Below are 6,320 nucleotides of genomic sequence, written 5' to 3'. Positions count from 1 at the left end.
TTTATCAATAGAATGGAAAGCAAGGAGAATTGTAGTGGAACCACGTGGAAGACGACTGTTATCGACAGCATGGTGACGTGTCGCGCTACTGAATTGCGGAGCAAATCAGTGTCTGTCTATTTAGAGATTGCGGACACTGCTGCAGTAGGGTTGCTGCTTCCCTGACTCGTTGTACTAGCATTTACACGAGGTCTGGGGACGCGCGCGCGCGCGTGCACACACGCACACACACACACACACACACACACACGTACGAGGAGCTTTAAGCGTGCTGCAAGAGAGACCATAAAACAAAGGGTGGACGTTTGCGGCCGAGCGTAGAGCGGACCACTCGGCTGGGCTGTTGCCGGCGCCGGTCCCAGCTGCGGCGCAGCCGCCGGCCGTGGCTGGCCGGCTAATGAAGGCGCAGCCTAATCTGCATTCCCGCGCCACCTGCAAGCAGCGGGCAGCGGGCAGCGGGCAGCGCCACAATGGCGCCCATTCACCGCACGGCTGCGACGCTGTGGGAGGAGACACCGATAGCGGCTCAGCCGCCGCTCCAATGCTCACCACCCACTCCTGTGCTCTGAGGGAACGCCGTCACCAATACAGTCTTCAGCATTCTTGGCATAAGGGTGCTAATAATTTAACTGTCGCCAATTGAGCCAGTTGTAGACGGGAAACTACAAGGGACGTTCAGTAAGTGTCACAACACATTTTTTTCTGAATGCGGTTTGGTTTTATTCTTGATTCGAATACACCATATTGTTCCCGTCTCTTTTGGATAAAAAACCCTATTTTCAACGTAATCCTTTTACACCAGTTTACTGGGAGTGGCTGTATCTCCGTATGGTACCGCTCTACTGTCGACATCCGAGCCAAATTCTTGCTGCATCAAAAACTTTCCCATCATCCAAGCACTGCTTCCCATGGAGTGTATCCTTCATTGCGTCAAAGAGATAGAAGTCGCAAGGTGCGAGAGCTGGGCACACAAATTTGAATACCCCAATTGGTGAACAAGTGTGTCAGCGCTACCAACACAGACGTCCAGCAAGGTGCTTTATTGTGATCCGTCGATCACCTCGAATCAGAATGCCGTCACGTTCCAACACCGCAGGAGTCCCAGCTGTGTGCGATTTGCTGGCACGTGGGAGATTGGACAGGTCTGCACAGCCTTGTTGCCATGATGACAAATGCATCGCCCAACGACTCACCACCCTTTTGTTCACTGCCAGGTCTATGTAGACATTCAACAAACGTCTATGAATATCTGCGATGCTCTGGTTTTCAACCAAAAGGAGCTCATTGACAGCTCTCTCCTTGGAATGCACCTCCCGTTTGAAAGCTGTGTACAGTGCTGCCACCTATCAAAACTTCAAGAAACTATAAGGGCTGAAGAGGGAATATTGCGCAATGTCCCATAACAAATTCCGCATTTTTTCAGTCGAAACTAGCCGGAAAACAATGTGTTGCCTTACTTATTGAACGCCCCTTGTGTTTACAGTAAAGGTACTCAGCTTCAAAGGAATGATGTTCAGACTGGTCACTACAGGATTTACTTTGTTACTAACGTTAGAGTCATGACTTGCGGTTACACGGCCCTACTGGTACGGTGGCGTACGGGAAAGTTCGGAGGACCATCATCCCGCAGTGTGAAAGGCACGAGTTGCTGTGATCTCCTTTGTCAAAGTGTGATCCGTGCTCTACGGGCGACAGGAGCTTTGGATTCAACTGCTGTGATGCACTGTGGAGATCCACATCAACATTGCTCGTGAGGTCTCTCTGTTACTCTGTAACACACCTGGAGAAAAGACAGTCATTTGCTGATCGTTCCAAACTACGTGGCCACCAAGATCACCAGATTTGAACTAGTGTGATTTCCGGCTGTTGGGTTACCTGGAGTAGAGGATTTATCAATGGAACACTAATACACGTGGGAGGCTGAAGATGAGGTTAACGAGAGAGGAAGCCATCATTCCACCTGATATGTTTTGGACAGCAGTAGAGCAGTCTCTAGTGGGATTCAAACTGTCATCACACTGAGTAACGTTTATAGCCTTGAATGTAAACATCGCACGCAGTTAACAAATTTTACCCTCTCATATGGAAATTAAAGTGTGTTTTTTTTTCAGTGGTTTATTCAGTATTGCTCTTCCGCATGTACTAACAAATGTTTCCACAAAGTTTCATTGTCTTACGATCACTTATTTTACGTGGAGGCCCTGTGAAGTTGCGCAAGTTCAATGGTAACCACCCTGTACATCCACTTAAAACAGTGTCGTCATGAAATCTGTGTCTATAAAAAATAACTGACCAAAACTCGTTGGAGTGGATGTCCTACTTGAACATGGGCCGAATGACGTCCAAACGTTGCGGAGAGGTGCTGCTGCGGGAACCGCCGATAGGCGTATGTTATCGGGACTTTCTTGTAGGCCACTTGTATTCCTTTTGGCATTGCAGTCGTCTGACGTTGATGGCACGTTTTAGCAGGACAATGAGACAAGCCATCGCTGGTCGGCTGCCCGACATGGCATCGTTTCCAAAATAATCTGATCTTAAACAAAATGAACATTTAAGGAATTCTGTCGACATCCGAGGGCAAACGACGAACCCAGGAACAGTTGCGAGTGGCACTGCATGACGTGGGGTTCAGCATCTCTGCAGAGCGATTACAACACCTCGCAGAGTTGATGCCCGTGCAGCTTCTCTAGAATGAAATGATAATTAAATCGACACCCAAGCTGCAAACAGCTGTTGATAGACATATTGGGGACATGTTGAAAATGTGTGCCCAGACCGGGACTCGAACCCGGGATCTCCTGCTTACGTGGGTGGTAGACGCTCTAGCAATCTAAGCACATATTTTCAACATGTCCTCAATAATATCTATCAACGCCTGTTTGCAGCTAGGGTGTCGATTTAATTATCATTTCAACCTCGCAGAGTCCATGCCTCGACACATTACTGCAACTATGAAGGATGGCAGAGGATTGAATAGCTATTAACATACAGTGTTTCCCCATTACCTTTGAACAATCAGTAAATGTGTGTGTGTGTGTGTGTGTGTGTGAGTGAGTGCATGTTTCATCTTATATATCGAACACCTAGAACAATTTCAACCAAAGCTGATACATTTGAGACTTACTATCAAGAGACAACTATCAATGAGTGGAAGACAACCCTAGTACTGCTTTGTATGGGGCTGTTGTTGAGAGAATGGTGATATGTGAGAATAATTCTGTAACACATCGAGACCTTTCATCCAGACAGGGTATTTTTTTCTAAAAATGTCGCATACACTTAGGTGACGGAAGTCGTGGAATACCTACTAATATCGTGTTGGACCTCCTTTGGCCCGGCGTAGTTTGATTAGTTCTAAGTTCTAGGCGACTGATGACCTCAGAAGTTAAGTCGCATAGTGCTCAGAGCCATTTGAACCATTTGTATCTGTGATGGCTGTCGATATTGTGTTCGAAATGTAGTGATCTCACCTAAAAGTCAGTTAAAATAGCACTGCCGTTGACAACCTGCAACCGGGGATAACATGTGAATTAGTTCTCTAAGATGTGATGATGCTATAACTTAAGTACGATTGGTATTTGGTATCTAATTCTAGGAAAAGTAGAACAACTGCGTACGGACAAGATATTTATTGTAATAACAACATCCAAAGGAAAGTATACAAATTGAACGAATATTGACATAGAACGTTAATTGCTATTCATTAATCTAAATCTGAGATCAGCAAAACATCTATAGCTTGAATCGAAATCGCGCCCCAGTTTATTTGACGAAAACACTAAATGTTCATGTTAATTTAATAACATCCAAGTTACGTGGCAGGCACTCAACAAGTCGTTGGAAGTTCCCTGTAGAAATATTGAGAGATGCTGCCACTATAGCCGTCCATAATAGTGAAAGTTGCAGATGCAGCATTTTGTGCACAAACTGACCTCTCGGTTATGACATAAATTTTCAATGGGATTCATGTTGGGCGACCTGGATATCAGATTATTCGCTCGAATTGTCCAGAGTGTCCTTCAAACCCATCGCGAACAACTGTGGCCTGTTGACATGACATCGTAGTGTGGAAACATTAAGTCCATGAATGGCTAAAAATGGTCTCAAAGTAGCCGAACATAACCATTTCCAGTCAATGATCGATTCATATGGATCAGATGACCCAGCTTTTTCCATGTAATCACAGCGTGCACCGTTATGGGCTACCACCAGCTTTCACAGAGCATTTTTGACAACTTGGGTCCATGGCTCTATGGGGCCTGCGCCACACTCGAACCGTACCATCAACTCTTACCAACTCAAGTCGGGACTCATTTGACCAGGCCACTTTCTTCCAGTGGTCTAGGTTCAAACTGACGTCATAGCCCGCTGACGCCAGATTTCGCCGCAATGTCCTCACGGATACGTTCGTTGTGCATCCTACATTGATTTTCTACTGTTACATCACACAATGTTGCCTATCTCAATGACGCTCTACGCAAACGCTGCTGCTCTCGGTCGTTACGTGAAAGCCGTCAGTCACTGCGTTATCCATGGTGAGAGGTAATGCCTGGAATCTGGTATTCTCGTCACACTCTTGACACTGTGGATCTCGGAATATCGAATTTCCTAACGATTTCCGAAGTGAAATGTTCCATCCATGCATGAAGCTGCAGCTACCATTCCGCGTTCAAAGTCTCTTAATTCCCGTCGGAAGCCTATTCACATGAATCAGATCTACATCTACATCTACATGGTTATAAGTGCCTGGCAGAGGGTGTAAATGACAGATCCGCCAATGCGCTTCCCTTTTATACCTTGTGTACGCGATACTACCGCTGTTTGTATAAGTGCATATCGTTATCCCATCAGTGTATTCCCACAGGAGGTAATAATGGTCAAAACAAAAGAAAAGTTCCCATAATGATATTTCCGGAAACCATACGTTTCCAGATATGGGCATTTGAAGATCCGAACTTCACAGCTTGTTTTTTATTTAGAGATAACGCATGATTCACAAGTGATGCCACAGTAAATTACCACAATACACACGGCATGCAAATGCAAATCCTCGAACAAGCATGGAGGGGAGGATTCTGGATCGCTTCCTTGTCAGCGTATGGAGAGGAATTGTCAGTGGCAAGCTCATAGGGCCACACACTTGACCAAATAGATTAACACGTGCTATGCAAAACATATTTCGGAGCTATGAGCTGCCAGTTCTAATGCGGAATGGTATCTTGTGAAAAGACAGCGAGTGTGGTTAATACACGGCGGGGGGGGGGGGGGGGGGGGGAGCACTGCCCCATTGGTTCTCATAGCAACAACGTCTTACAGGCTATGGGCTGTCGAGGAGCTCCGATAGAACGGCTTCACAGTTCACCCTACCTGAATCCGTTGGATTTCTGGCTGTGGGTATGTTAAGGGAATCTAGGTATGCCCAACCCATCGACAATGCTCAGACGTTGTAGGAGCACGTGATAAATGCATCACACGCAATCCGTATAGGGCCAGATTTATTTGAAAAGGTGTGTGATTCAGTGTGAAGAAGGGCTGAAGGGTATATCATTTTGCGTAGTGACTACATGGTGCAATGCCGATACTGTCGACTTCTACGTAGCAGGCAGATGGGAATGAAAGAGCGGATTAGCCCATATCTCAACAAGTATTTGTGTCCGGACCTATCATTAATGGAACATTTTCCTAGTTTTGACTATATACATCCTGTAGAAACTTTTTAAGCACCGTATATTTATGGTCATATCCGCAAAAATTTTCTACTGTGGTAAGTCTAACCCCCCCCCCCCCCTCCCTACCTCACAGCATAGCATTCGGATGTGTGTGTGTGTGTGTGTGTGTGTGTGTGTGTGTGTGTGTACGGCCGGCCGGTGTGACCGAGCGGATCTAGGCGCTTCAGTCTGGAACCGCGCGACCGCTTCGGTCGCAGGTTAGGGTCCTGCCTCGGGCATGGGTGTATGTGATGTCCATAGGTTAGTTAGATTTAAGTAGTTTAAGTTCTAGGGGACTGGCTCAGAGCCATTTGGACCATTTTTATGTGTGTGTGTCTGTATGTGTGTGTGAATGGGATCACATATAGAAATAATCAAATACGAACCATATTAATAATGAATTTATGTAGAGTTTGAGATTTTTGGGTTAAGTGGTTTCACTGCTGATAACATTTAACACCTAGTCGTTGGAGTGGCAATAGGAGAAGGTTGAATGTAACGCATAACTCTGGTGCACTTGGACTGCTGTCAACTAAGCTTCGTACACACTGCACCTGCCTGCAAAGAAAGATGCTATGGGTCAAGAACTATCTATAGCTCGTAATTACGTGT

This window comes from Schistocerca piceifrons, chromosome 1 (genome assembly GCF_021461385.2).
Source record: "Schistocerca piceifrons isolate TAMUIC-IGC-003096 chromosome 1, iqSchPice1.1, whole genome shotgun sequence".
NCBI classification, from domain to species: Eukaryota; Metazoa; Arthropoda; class Insecta; order Orthoptera; family Acrididae; genus Schistocerca; species Schistocerca piceifrons.
This window is presented reverse-complemented; position numbering follows the sequence as displayed.